The sequence below is a fragment of the Hirundo rustica genome, chromosome 9 (genome assembly GCF_015227805.2).
Source record: "Hirundo rustica isolate bHirRus1 chromosome 9, bHirRus1.pri.v3, whole genome shotgun sequence".
Classification (NCBI taxonomy): domain Eukaryota; kingdom Metazoa; phylum Chordata; class Aves; order Passeriformes; family Hirundinidae; genus Hirundo; species Hirundo rustica.
The window spans coordinates 21,067,831-21,082,357 of record NC_053458.1 but is presented as its reverse complement, the minus strand read 5'-3'; the positions used below and the strand labels follow the sequence as shown (position 1 = coordinate 21,082,357).

Below are 14,527 nucleotides of genomic sequence, written 5' to 3'. Positions count from 1 at the left end.
TGAGGGCAGCTGCTTTAGGCCAGGCAGTAGTGCTTGGAGAGATCGCGCAGGTTTGGCAGGATCTTGGCTGGGAGCACGCAAAGCAACGTGCAACGCGTGGAACCCCCAGGTTTACAGGCTGGGCGCTGGCTCCCAGGCCTGGAGGAGGACCGTGGGTTTGTCGGCTCAGGGTTTAGAGCAGCAGCTCGGAGGGGTCAGACACGCTGCGCTCAGGTGTGTCTGCACGGGAAGGACGCAGGGAGCGGAGCACGGTAACCCCCGCGGGAGGCCGTGCTCCCGAGGGGAGGCGGGCAGCGGCAGTGCTTCTGCTGGGGGATGTGCAGGGCTCTGTGCCGCCGTGCTGCCCTGCCCAGCCCCTGCCTCAGGGCCCCCACCCGCTCCCTCGGCCTGGCTTCCAGCCGTGGTGCAGACGTGAGGCGTGAGAAGCGGCGAGGAGATGGCAGCGGGGCGCTGCGTGAGAAGACACAATGACAGCCACTGATAGAGCAACTGAAAGCTAAAGGCTCAGCTCCACATTCACAGCATATACAGGTGAGCTGAAGCCATTGCTGTGTTGGTGCAAGGTCTACAGTCGTATTTCATCTCCCTTGCACTTGCTGTGATATGTTTTTCTTCCAAGAGTTATTGAAGTGCGTGAAACACAGGTGTGATGCTGTTACTGACTTTCCTTTAAGTTCATCCCAAGTAAGACTTGACAAGACGTGGAATTAGGTTAAAATTAAAATCTTACCATATAAATTTAAGTTTTTAGTATAGACTTGCCCATCTGAGCTCTATTCTTAATGCTGTAGCTAATACAAAATAAGATGTAATAACTGCTCTGTGAGCTGATAATCAAAAAGGCAGGGCCTTTAAAAAGAAAAGGTAGTATTTTTAGTTATAGGTGAGGAACTGGGACACAGAAAATCAAATTACTCCCATGTCATGCAGACTAGGAATTAACATGTGTTTTGAATTTCCAGTTTCATGTTAACCACAAAAGCAAATTTTCTCTTTGAGTAGGGATAGTATGTTCTGGATTTTAAAACGTTTCTTATCTGGAGTGCTAAAATAATGTAAAGTTCTTGCTGTGCTATGGTTGCTCCCTTGACACTTGGACAACTACTTTTATGTCTGCAGCAGTTTCTTCTCCCACTGTGGCTCAAAATAAAAAATTTCTTACCTTGTACAAGACAGTCTTTGCTATGAGTACTTCTTTTCTTCACTGTACCTTGAAGAACAGTTGTGTGCATCATCCAGTATAAGCTTTGAGTACTTCTGGTGTCAAAACAAAAACAATAAAACCTCCTGGTGCTCTTTCCCACAGCTAAACAGTGTGGTAATTAATGAGAATACAGTTATTCTTAAACTGCCACTCAGTTGGTTTTTATGGGTCATTCTTTTACTTCTCTTTAATTACAGGGTAGAGAAAGAAGAAGCTGGGGTTGTGCATGGGACGGGGGTGGTTGTTGCCATCTAACAGGGCTGAGCTGTGGACTCATGTTTTCCTGCCGTAGAACACAAAAAGAGTCAGTGAGCTAACACTCAGGTTAGGTCCTGCTGCCCTGACTGGCAGCTTGGTTTTCACCTCCGCTTTGCTGCCGGAGCTGACTTTTTTCTGAGCTGCTGCTGTGCTGAAGCTGCTGCTGAGCCATTTGGATTGCTGTGATCGTGTTCTGCTGGGAGCCTGGTTTCCCTTCAAATTTCGGCCTTGCACCTCGAGAATTGAAGGCAGCATCTTGGGCAGATTTTCTTAGGGGCAGCTGTTTTTGCCAGCAGAAGGCACTGCGTTAGACTGCCTGAATCCCAGTGCCCTTCAGCAATTTGTTTCTCATTTCTTAATGCAACAGTATTATTCCTGATGCCTGAACTTCTCACAGGAAAAACAGTGGGAGGAGGATGCTAAAATTAAATTAGGGGGATAACAAGTTTATACTTGTTTCTTCTGCTCTTTCCCCTGCATGGCTGTAAGAGGCAGGAAACTGAGGGAGACCAACCTTCAGGCTGGGCTGCAAATGTCACTCACCTCTTTACATCTCACAAAACCAAGTTCCCCACACCCCAAGCAGCACTTACCCTCCATCACTCGCTTGTGTGGTGTCGGGTTTTCTTTCCTTCCTGAGCTGAACATGTGAGTTCAACAAGGGCTCACACACCAAAGCACAGGAGAGAACGGGAAACCCGCCTGTTTGGTTGCATCTGGTTTCACCGGTTTGCAGCCAAACTGAAAAGTTTTCAGCCTGAAACAGCACCTTATAGCAGAGGAGTTGCTTTTCAGTGCCATTGAACACAAAATGGTTGCAGGTCTTCAGCATCATATCTCCTCCAGCTCTGGTCTTCCCTGGCACCTGCTTTACATCTCCTGGGCTTTGGCCAAAACGATCTGTGTCTGAAAGGGAAATACTGCCAGAGCAGTTAAATTTAGCCTTAGTAATTATTCCTGGCAGCTCATGCAGCACCAATTAAACAAGGATTTAAATTCCCCAATGATTTTTGGAAAATTTTCACTTTCAATCTGTTTTAAGTCCTAAATATGCAATCTATCTATTAGAAGATGATCGCTTCCCCAAATAGTTTAAATTCAGGTTATTTCATGAATGAAAAGAAAGGGTTTCTCTACTGTCAGAAATCATTAGTATATGTGCTTTTAGCTTGTCTTTTTTATTAGCTGTATCATCCTACTTCTTGCTGGGTTGCTTTTGTTTATCTACTCTCAAACTCTAGACAATCATTAACCCTAGATTTCTATCTGTAAGACTTAGTGTAAGAAAAATCGTGGGGGGAGGGTTGTGCAGGTTTTTTTGTTTTCTAAAGACTACAGCCAGACCACAGGCAGGTATTGTTGTGTAACCACTCCTCAGAACGGCACCAGGAGCAGGACAGCAATTTGAATGCCTGTAAGGTAACAGGAGCTTATGCCCCGGTGCAGGGCTGCCCTGGCTGGTCCTGAACCCTGCCAGGAGATGTGTGGGAAGCAGTGTAGCCATGCAAACCTGCCCAGCAGCAGAGATGTGTTGTCACCTTGTCCTACTGTGTGCCAGCCTCCCAGCCTGGGTGAGGACAGGAGCTGTCCCAGCCCTATGTCCATGCACAGGGCCTCTTCTGGGAGTGAATACATTTCTATCATAGTCCCTGCTATCCAGGGATCTGCTGGCTGTGATGGTGGGACGTGCAAACGTGCTCTGGAGACAATAAACATGTGGACTATTTCAGACACCCCAATGCTGTGCTGGTTAAAGAAACTCCTCCTTCCTGCACTAAGGTTTATATCATAATTGCATTAATAGTTGTAATAGTTTGGTGGGTGTAATTGTGAATTGTATGTAAACTTGTGTGTCCTGTGAATAAGTGAAGCATGTAGTTTGTGTGGAAAGACAGAAGCAGATGTTTCACATTGCTTAATAAACATATTCCCAAGGTGTCGCTTCTTCATCCTCTACATGGACCATAAGACAATCAAAGTATAACATCTGCTTGCAAACATGATCAGGTGTGAGTCAGTAAAAGGAAAGCAGTGCACTACGAAATGAGAAATCGCATGTTTGTACACTCATCTATCATGATAGAGTAGGGCCTGAGAAGAATTTTAGCTAAAAAATTAATCACAGTATCTTGAAAAGGAGTATCATGCCCCCTGTATTTACTGCAGGCTTCTAGGTTATTATCTGTGGAAAATATACAATTGTAACGCTTATTTCCTTTGTAGTCACACCTGCAGCCCCTTGTTCTTACAGTTTCTGATGGTAACTAACATAAAGAGCCGGTATCTACCAAGAAGCTCTTCCTTTAACTTCATCAGTAGCTTAATTTAAATATCCAGAAATGCTCGCAATGGCAGTAAAAGTAATTATCCCCCTAAATTCCTATTGTTTGAAGCACTCCTTTATCAAAGCTGCTGATTCTCTGCTGATGTACATTTTGTGGAGCTGTGTGCTTGTGTGGAGGCTGCATACACTGTTCTGCTTTGGCAGCCTTTCAGGTGTCCAGCAGTACCAGAGGGATGCACTTTTAGGGTCAGAAAGGGCAGAAATAAATATCCTGAGAATTTGTAGCTATTGCTTTAAAATATTAATGAAATTTGGCAAGTTAGAGTGGACAAGAAGACCCCACTTGTCTTTTCAGACAATTCTTTAAAACTACGTGTGTTCGACATAGAGAAAGAACAGTTTTTAGCTGTAGTCTCATTCAGCAATCCCTAGCCCTCTAGGTGAAAGTTTCCTGTGAAGCTTGTTGCTGTCTGCAACATTTGGTTGGAAGTTATTACTTGGGTTTGTTATTGTTGTTCCTATTGAATTTAGAGCTGCAGACAGCACCAAGGGGAAGTGATCCCCCTTTTACACCCAGCACTATACTTGGCAGAGGCAAAAAAAAGCCAGAAATGTACCAAAGACAAAGGATGAGCAAAGGCTGGAATTAGGTCGTCACTCACTCTTCAGGCAGATCACGTGTCAAAGATGCAATTGGGTAGAGTGCAAAAGGACAAAAGCATCCCTGGCTCCCCTGCAAACTCAGCTGCGGAAAGGTGCTGTATCACACCAATAATAGCTGTCTGTGCCCCAACAGATGATGGACAAATCCTTATCTCGGAGCTCATTTGCCTTGCATTCAAATATTTTCAATTTTCATTTATTTCCTTTTTGTTAGAATAATAGTTTTAGTTTTTGACTGTCAGAATGGCATGTTACTTGAGTGGCATACGCTTGTGTGACACTTCAAAGGCTTCTTCCTCCATTGCCATTTCCAGCAGTTTCTGTGCCTTTGATTTTTGAGAAGTCCTGGGCTGGTCCTCAATCTTTCATTTTTAAATAAGTACCTGGTTGTTGTCATCCATTGTGTTTAGAACTCAAGGTCAATGTTGCTAAAGCGAGATCTCTGATCAGTGACCACTCATTGTCTTCAGGACAGTGCTCACGTGGCTGAGGATCTCATGCTAATAGTGTTCCTAGACATGAACTGTGGTCACTGCAAGGATTCAAATATTCTTTATCTTCAACATGAATTTTGTTTCATAAGCAAAGCTCTTTCCTGTGACAACTCTGTAAAGCCAAAGAAACCTTGCTATGAGCTTGTGTGGTAAGACAGGATTATTGCAGAATCATACACAAAGTGCATTGCAGAGGGACCAGGTTAGCTCCCAGTGTAATTCCAGTCTCTGCAGCTTTTTCTGGAGCAAAACTTGGCTTGACCTTGTATCCAGCAAGTTTGTTTATTCCTGGGATGTAGAACCTGGCTGGTCATGCCCATTACAGGAACGGTGCAAGAGTCTTCAGGCAAAGTGCAGGAGACATCCTGCCTAGGAAAACCTGATGCTTAGAAACACTGTCTTTTTTTAAAAAAGACAGTCTTCTGTAAACTCGCAGCAGCATTACATTAGCTGCTAGTCCTTGTTGGAAAGTTGAAGGCAGACAACCTATAGCTCAGGGTTTCTGCAAGACTGATACAGCTAATTTACAGCAGCATTCTTCAGAGTCATCTGTATCAGATGTCTTTTGTGTGCCTCGCCGTGTGTTACAAGGGGCTGCAGATTGTCAGCTCTGGGATTTCTCTTGAAAGAATTTGCTGTGATTGTAGGGCATCAGGAAACCTCTCTTTTTCTGAAGAAGGCTGAGGGGATTTGGCAAATACTGAATAGAATGATCAAATAATTTACAAGCGTGACTTTGAGTTTGTTTCCTTTCCCTGAGCTATTTATGCAGCACACGTTTGAAGGCAAGCTGTGAGTATTATACAAAGAAATCTGCTAGCATGCAATCTCCAAGAGAAGATTTAAGATTTAATTTCAGGCAGGATCTGGATCACAGGAACTAATAGGAAGAGCTGTTTACACTACTCTGACAGCCATACAAAAAATTTAGTGTGTTTGGTGCTTGTATTTCTGTACTCCATTTCTGCTGTGGTGAAGGGACTGACTGAATGAAATGCCCTCTGCTGTGAATCAGGTTTTGTCACTAATTGCAGAAACTAAGGTGAATGTAAGAGGGAACATGGAAGCTTTGTCTCACCCACCGGTGTTTCTTGCCATAAACCAGTGATGGGTGTTCTGCTCGTGAGCACTGGCTGTTCTCCTGTGGCAGCAATGTCTCAGGACTCTGGCGTCTTGCCCCAGAGCTGAGAGGCAGCAGAGAGAGGAGAAAAGGTCTGGTTTCCATCTGCCTGCTCTGCGAGAACATGAATGAATGAATTGCTCTTTCTCTAGTCATAAACCTTTAATGTAGCATGAGCATGAGCTCAGTGCAGTATCCCAGGCTACACCACCGAGTTCAGGTAGCAGCCAGAAGTGAACGATTGTGGCTCTTGCCTTCCTTTCTGTTCTTGCACTGTAAATGGTGCCTACCCTCCAGCTGCCACAGCCAGCCCTTACTGGTGAGGAAAAGCAGCAATGCCCTGTTTTTAAAATACAATAACTTTGCACTGAAACACCTCTTAGTTGTAATCTCAGTGTGGTAAGGAAATGCAAGCAGTCCACACCACTCCATCCTCACCAATCAGCAATTTCATCCTTTCCCAGAAAACAGCTAGATTCCCTGAGATCCTGGGAGCTGTAGCTGACAGGGATGCAAATTCTTGGCAGTGGGGGAGAGCCAGAGGTCAAGATTCAAAGTAGTACAGAGGCTCTGCTGAGCTGGCACCCCCCTGCTGTCTGCATCATGTGGTTCTAAGGGTTTGCCTTATCTGCCTGTGGAGACAGAGGTAACTTCTGGGTTGTAAATCTCCAAGTACACACAGAATTTGACAACTGCTTAGAGTTCCTGCTAGCGCTGGGCTTGCACAAACCCAGTACTTTGTGACAAATACTGCAGCTAAATGCATTAATTAAGAGAAAGTATGAAGTGGCTGCTTTCCCCTCTCTTCATGCTCACTCTCTGCTTGCACTACAGTCAGGGATTGACCTGCTGGCTTCACGTGTCCTTTCATGACCTGCCCCACCACTTTGTCCATGTCAAAGTCTTTCAGCTTATGGTAAGTTAAGCATAATCTCTTATGCCTTTGTCTGACCACCGCCTTCTCTTCTCATTTTTATCCCTTTTTTATCTCACTTTCTATTTATTTATTTATAAAAAAAATTTTTTTCCTGTCTTCCTAGGCTTCCAGATCCTCCTTCTGTCATGAAACACATGCAAGAACACAAGGGCAATAGCTCATGGCAGTTGGTATTGTAAGAAGCTCTAAATATTAGGATGCTATCCCTGAAATTAGAGCTGGTTGCATTACCTATTTTTCAGTTCAGGTGTATTTGAATATTTCCAGTGAATGTATTCAAACACTTGAAAACAGGATTCTTTCTGAGAAAATTACCCTTTGTCCTGGTAGCAGCAGAAGGATACAATTCATTGAAGAGGGAGAACTCAGCACACAGCATGTCTGCATGGCTCAAGTCAGTGTCAAGGCTTCAGCTGCCTTTGGTGGAGCCAGGGTTTCTCTAATAAAAGGAGGCTGCACTGCTAAATCAAACTGCCTTGATTACTGTCACTGGAAGCTCTGCTTGATTAGACACAACAGAATTTGTCCTGTGGAAGAGGTTCAGGAGATGGAGAGAGCACAAAAGATATCAGCCTCAGAAAAAAATCAGATTGCAAGAGGTGACTTGAGCTCATACACAAGGCCTTATTAAACGGAGACTATTCAGTCACAGTTACAATGGCTATGGAGGGGAAGGAGCTTTTCATTAATTATTCAACAGAAGGGACATCTATATTTTGCCTCAAACTGACACGTTTTACCATCTGCTTAAAACATAACTGTCTCCTAACAACTATTATCCACATGGGCTTTTTCTCCTTTTTTAGAGTAATCATTATGCTGAACTTCCAGATTGTTTAAGGTATCTGAGGGCCAACTATGAGCATGTTGTTACAAATGTCTGATACTCAAAATTGCTATTCATGTTCATATGCTTGGCTGGCAGCTCATTAGTATATTTGTTTTTCTCAGTTGTAATTGTGATCCAGCAGTGGCCTTGATCTTGCTAACTCTTATATCTGAGCTTAACTGCAGTCCTGTAATCCCAACAGGCTCATTTTGAAAGGACATAGTGACTCAAATTCATGCCCAGTATAACTACTGAAATTAGCATTTTTTCACCAGGGATAAATTTATCTCAGTATCTACAAATGCTATGGACACATACAGAGGGTTGTTAGCAGTGGGCCCTGAACATGAAGTGAGCAACCAGACCCTAACTGCTTGCTTTGAAGGTGTCACTTACACGAGATTTTCTGTGTGTTCCCCCAGGTGTCCCACCCTCACTCCTAGGAAAAAAAATCCAAACCAAACCCCTCTAAAAAACTATGTGTGCTGCCTGGGGTCTTTGAAGGGAAACTGAGATTTATGCTAATCTCTATGAGCAAAGCATCCTGGAAATGGAAGGGAAATTCAGACGTTTGCTTTCATGGATACCTGAATTCCAAAACAAATATAAACAAACACCTCTTATATGCCAAGAAATATTTAAAAAGTAGTTAATGGTAAATTGAACAGGAATTTGTGGCTCTTGTATGGTGAGTGTTGCTGCAGAGGACCGTCATCTTCTTCAGTCCTGCATTTTCGAGTGCTGTTGAGAAATGTGACATTCTAATCCTTCATCACTGCGAATGCCATCCCAGAGTGGGAAGCCAAGACAAGGTTGATGCTGTGTTCAGAATATAATCCTGCACAGCTGGAGGCTGACTTCTGCTGCACTGTGTCCCTGGAAGCTGTGCTGGCTGCCTGGGCACCGGGAGCTGCAGGAGCAGGCGGTGAGCAGCCCTGGCCCTGCGAGGGCACATGGGCAGTGCTGCACAGATCCCACCTCACAGTGCCGCAGACACCTTCCCAAGAAGGCTGAAAGGCCGTGCCAAACATTTCCAGTGCTGTTCTTATCTAGAAGGGGAACTTGCTTAGATCTACTCAATGTTTGCCACACTCTCGTTTTGGAGAAAATGGTGGTAGAGGGGTCATACTATTGGAAATATTTAATTTTTAATTGTAGAGCAAAAAGCCGCTATAAGCATATAATTGTGCATATACTGTTGTGTCAATTTTGTATCTTTTAAAAATCCATTTTGCATTCTTTTCTGTTACGGTAGTGGATTTGTAAGTTCTCTCTCATCCTTGCAGACTGGGCTGGAATTCTGAGCTACGTGCTGGGGCCTCATTATGTGACATTGCCATGCAAAGCAGCGCTTACTTAGCCAGCCAAACTGCAGCTGAATTGCACCTTATCAGCTGTGCTCAAACAGCGCATTTCACCACCCGGGTGGCTGAAACGTGCTCCTTTTCAGATGCCTTTTCAGATTCATGGCAGACTCTTTGCATATGCGCCGCCTGCAAACAAGAGCTCCCGAGTGACTGCTGTCCATAGTTCTGCTGTCTCCAGCGGCAGGGAGCGAATGTCAGAGCTGCTGGAGTTAAAGGCATCGATTATCAGTACCAATCATTCTCCATTATTCTGGATCTCTACAAATCCTTGTATTATTGCATTTACAACACATAAAATGTTTGAGGAAAAACCCAATCCCCTTTATTTCCATATGAGGATGATGTTGACGAATTAGCGGGGCAGATAAATTTGTAGAAAACCTGCCAATCGCAAAACACTCCAGGAACAGCTTTCAGACAAGTTTGACCTATCTTGTGTTCACTTAGACACCCAGCAGCGCCCTCCGTAAGCCCACATGGATTCTGTTCCAGGAGGTTCGGTTTAGCATTCCTGGGTGCCGGGGCAGTTAAGCTCTGGCTGAGACACCTGGGAGCCATTCGTTTCCCCGGAGACTAAAGACTGGCTTTTGGGAATGGCTGATGATTCGCCTCGCATCCATCCTCAGGTGTTCTGCATACCTCCGGGGCTTCTTAGTGGCCAGCCCGGTGCTCGGGGCTCCCGCCTGCTCAGCGTTGTTCCTGCTCCAGGGACTGCATCCCAGCACAGCTTCTCTGCTGCCAGACCTTTGCCTGTGCTTCACCTGCCCTTTAGTACCTACCTGGGAACAAGAAAAGTAAGAGCCAAAAAATCAAACTCTGGAGTTCCACCTGTGTTCATTTGTACATCCTTTTTGTAAACCCGGTGAAGGAGACAATATAAAACAGTAATTTGGGAACCGAATTGGTGGGAACAACTCTTCCTTGGAGCAAGAAGAAATATCTTTTTTGTGATTGCAGCATGAGATTCTGCTTCAGTTTGTGCTGAGAGGATTTGCTGGGGTTGAACTTATGCTGGTCGTACCTGTGTCTTTCTATTTTTGGCATGTTTTTATGCCTTTAAAAACATGCTTTGCATCAGTTTGTCTAATTCGGACCTGAAGTATTTTGATGTCATATAAGTGTTTATTGCCATTAAAATAGTGTCTGGGATAGCAACACTTTCAGGCTGTTTCGTAGAGTGGCTTTTTACACAGGGTGGGTGAACCGCTGCAGTGCGGTACACAGGTGGTTTAATTTCAGCTTTGTTTTCTTTGGTTGAGCCTTGCGTGCAAGTTACAGTGATTTAAGAAGGTCTGGCTGCAGGAAACATGGAAGAATAAAAATGGAAGGCAAGTTAAGTGTTTTTTAGACACTGAATTTTGTCTCAGTTTTGCCTATTAGATCACTCCTTAAGCAGATACCTCTGCTATGCCTGGGGGTGGTTAGACCTTTGGCTTAGTGGATTGGAGTCCATACTACCTCCACAAGCTCTTTAAGGCAAGTTGTGTTTGTGTTCACTGCACCTTTAATACAACCTGCATCCTAACAAGAGCATTGCTTCTTTGCTGTTGCATCCCAGAAGTACATTTTGACTTCTTCAGTGAACTGTTTTCTGGCCAGCTCTCACTCTCTTGAGAATGAGATGGTGGCTCACAGAACACAAAACAAGTTTATAGATAAGCTAGAGTTAACTGTAGGATTTCTTGCAGGCAGTAATGGACCTGCAGTCCTATTTAAGTCCTGGTACAGCTTTTAAAGAAAAATGAAGAGAGGGTGAAATAGTTTTTGGATTTGCCACATGTATCACTGATCTCATGTAAACCTAAGCTACAAATGCACCTTGCTACCAGAGCATCTTCTGCCTTCTCCACAGCAGATTTACCATCTTTTAAGTTAGACACAAGAAGAAGAAAACGAACCCCTGAGAAACTTCTCAGTGTGGCTCTTTGTCTTTATTCAGATATTGTGGAGTCCACTTTCCACTGCAGCACGAGGAGAGGCAGTTAATGAGGGATGTACTTGTCACGTGTGCTGCTTGGTACTTTCATGGCAGGGGAAAGTCTGAAGTGCCTTAAATTGGCACATGTCTACCACAATTTCTAATATAGCAAGAGCAGGATAATTAATTTCTGACATTAATCTACATAGTAGATCTGAATTTCAATGTTTTTGTTTCTAAATCTCTATTTCACTCTGATAATTTTATCTCAAGAGCAATATTTCTCAACCAGGACGAGGGAAGTTCTGAAATCAGCATAGTGGATGAGAGATGATACCTTAAGATAGAGGCTAATTTTTGCCTGCCAGTGTCTTGTCTGTGGTTGGTTTAGGACACTACTGGTCATATTAACAAATTCTCTAATTTGGAGACACAGCTTTATAACCCAGGTTATTGGCAGCTACAGGTACCACTGACTTCAACTGAAGTGGGGATTCTAGACAGTCAAATTCAGGACTTAGAATGAGATGTGTTTGGTTTTGTTTTTTATTCCAGTATAAACGTTCTTGGCTCCTGGGGGAGCGGGGTCTCACACCGTGTCTAAAATTGAGCCTGCGGAAATGGAAGTATACAACATCCGGAGGTCATCTTAGAATTCTTGTCCCAAGCTTGTGGATTTTTTTTTTCCCCCGGAATTAAAGTTTTCACGGCCTCTATTACTTTTGTTTTGCATGGTTGTTCTTGTTGCTGCAAAATCAATCCCAATGTCCTGAATAAAGAGCCCCTTACCTCTTAAATCTCTGCTGATTTGCAGTCTAGTGTTGGCCCAGCCTCATTAGACAAACAATAACCAGGTACACTCACTTATAAAGGCTAAAAAAACGTAGGTAGCAGAATGTTCTGAAATATTTATGTTCTTTATTCTTGAGGTGAGCTATAGAGATGAAGCTTCACTGCCTACTGAGTTCTCTAAAAATAAATTTGAATGTTCTGTTGTTAAAAAGTATTAATATTTTTGACTCTAAGCATAAAAGGAAACTTTTATTTACTGAACTTAAATTAGTATGTAAATACAGATTTAACATTGTAAATTGAAAACTGGAACAGTGTCTCAGATTCTGTGTGAGACTGCCCTATTTATTCTAGCAGTTAACACAGCATGAGACTAGAGGCTGCTAGTAAATTGTGCCTTTAGGATATGAAAAATTCAGTTGCCTAATAGCAGTAATTTAAAAATAAATATTCTATTAGTAATAGAGTTAGAAACATTACTCCAGATATTCTTTCACTGTTTGAATAGGTATTTCATGAATGGGACTTTTCAGTTTTTCCAAACATTAGGTAGAGACTTTTTATTTTAATGTGAAGTTGGTGGTGTGTTTTTTTTTTTTTTTTTTCCCTTATATTCAGACCTCATCCAGTGCATAGTGTTTTCTGTAAGCATCACACTTTCAGCAATTAATCTTTTTTCATGCAGGAAACCTCTCTGGATTCTTGGTTTTGGGTACTGAATAGAATATGAAAGAACATAAAAGCCCCCCCCATCTTTTCATTGCTTTAGGGCTTACTTGTGCCAGTTTCTAGCTTTTCATATCTTGGTTATGTGTACTTGAACACCTTGACTTCTGATAAAAGTACCACTTGTCAGCTGAGACCACAAAACTGTTTTTGTCAGCATCTCTCTTCCTTCTGTCTTGAGCAAAGAGGGGAGTTTTTTCCTATCCTGTAATCTGATTTGGGTTTGCCTTGAAATCATTATCAGACTGTTGAAAACAACCTGTGGAAGATGAGGAATGGAGACAAACGGGCAGGAAAGGGGTAAAAAACAGGAGCAAGGTTACTATTTACTGTATCAAGTTGCTTGGGTTCTTAGGAAGTCTTTTTGATATTTTGGTTAAAATACATAAAGTAGTACAGGACAATTTCCTTTCTTCTGCCTGCCCATAAATGTTTTCCTTATCGTAAATACTATGGCTTCCCGCTGGCAGGAGGTGAGTGGCTGCCTGAGTCTGGCTGCCCTGTTTTTCAGCTGTTTTCACATCAACAGTTTTCTCCTTTCGTATGAATGGCTTTTAGAAAGCTGAAACTTGGCCTTCTGGAAGTCAAATATCCTATTTTAGGAATTCAACACAGGATTCTGGACAGTAAAATAGGACAATTTCTGTTAACTTGAATAAAAAGGAGTTTTTGTCAGGAGAGGTGAGCTAATGCCTTCATTTCTTAAGGTGATTATTTGGTAGTTGTTAGAGATAGGCAGGCTCTTTGACTGCTTTAATGTCTTATCTTCACATTGACTAGTCTGGATGGAACTTCCCTTGCAGCATCACTGATTCCTCAAATGCTCAGATGCGTTTTATGTATTCAGGCAGTTTTTTGCTGAAAACACTATCTTGGTGTTAATTTGGTGTGTTAGCATTTAGAATTCCTTTCAGTTTATAAATACCTATACATCGATATATCAAACGATTTCTCTGCATCTTCTATGTTTTTAATGAAAACTAAATTCAACACTGAGCTCCATATATCCCCCTACTTTATTATTTCCTTTGTGTAATTTTTCTTTTGTTTTTCAGTGCTTCATTTAGATTTCAGGTCAATTGTTTATAACTTCTTCCATGCTTATTTGAAGCAGTTATTTCAAGTAAAACATAATGCTAAAACAAATTCAGGTTGCATTGTAGTATAAGACAGTAACACAAATGATTAATAAGAATCAAATAGTGCTGCTTTTTCACTTTCTGCTGCAAAGTTCTTAAAGTAATTCTGAAACTGGAGCCTGTAGCTATAGGATACAGCCAGATGCATGTGGGAAATCTTGATCCATGCTGATACTGATGTGCAGCAGCCAGAAATTACTGAAGAATTCTGGTCAGCCATCTTATCCTCATTTACTTGTACTGCGAGATAAGCAGGCTCCTTATGAAATCCTGGACTCTAGCCACCTGCCTATTATTCCCATCCAACCAAAAGGAACGTGGCTCAAGGGAGGCCTCTGGCCAGGACCAGTGATAGCTCAACGTGCATCAATGTGAGAGAGATATAAATGGCCAAGACACAAGACTACATGTTTTCACTTGCAGATGATGTGAAACTCAGTTCTTTTACTGGTGTAATGGAGAGGGTCTGACTGGGATGTGAGCCCTGAGCATGGCTGGCTCAGCCAAGGCTTTACTGGTCCTTTGGTACCCAGGGATGAGGGCAGTTCTTTGCTTGTTCTTGCATGTCTTTCAGCATGTAGCCTTTAAAAATGCACTCAAGAGCAATCATCAAAAGGCAGGAAAACTTTAAACACCAGAACTGATGAATCCATTGATAAAGTGTGTAAGAAGGAAAAGGAAGCGAAGCACTTCTCTTTGGGAAGAGATCTACCGTTTTGTTATCCTTGTTTGGTACCTTTGTGCCTGGTGCTCATGGCCACTATTTTGTCTGCAGAAGTAGCTAAAGGAGAGGGAA

At 42.8% G+C, this 14,527-nt stretch overlaps 1 protein-coding gene across 1 annotated transcript in view; it reads left to right on the top strand.

Moving 5' to 3' along the window:
• The first annotated feature begins 406 nt into the window (after positions 1–406).
• VAV3 (vav guanine nucleotide exchange factor 3) overlaps positions 407–14,527 on the top strand; it is a 166,209-nt gene continuing 152,088 nt past the window's right edge. Inside the window, exon 1 of the mRNA XM_040073085.1 lies at positions 407–531. The gene's annotated coding sequence lies outside the window, so the exon portion shown is untranslated. The remainder of the gene's footprint in view (positions 532–14,527) is intronic.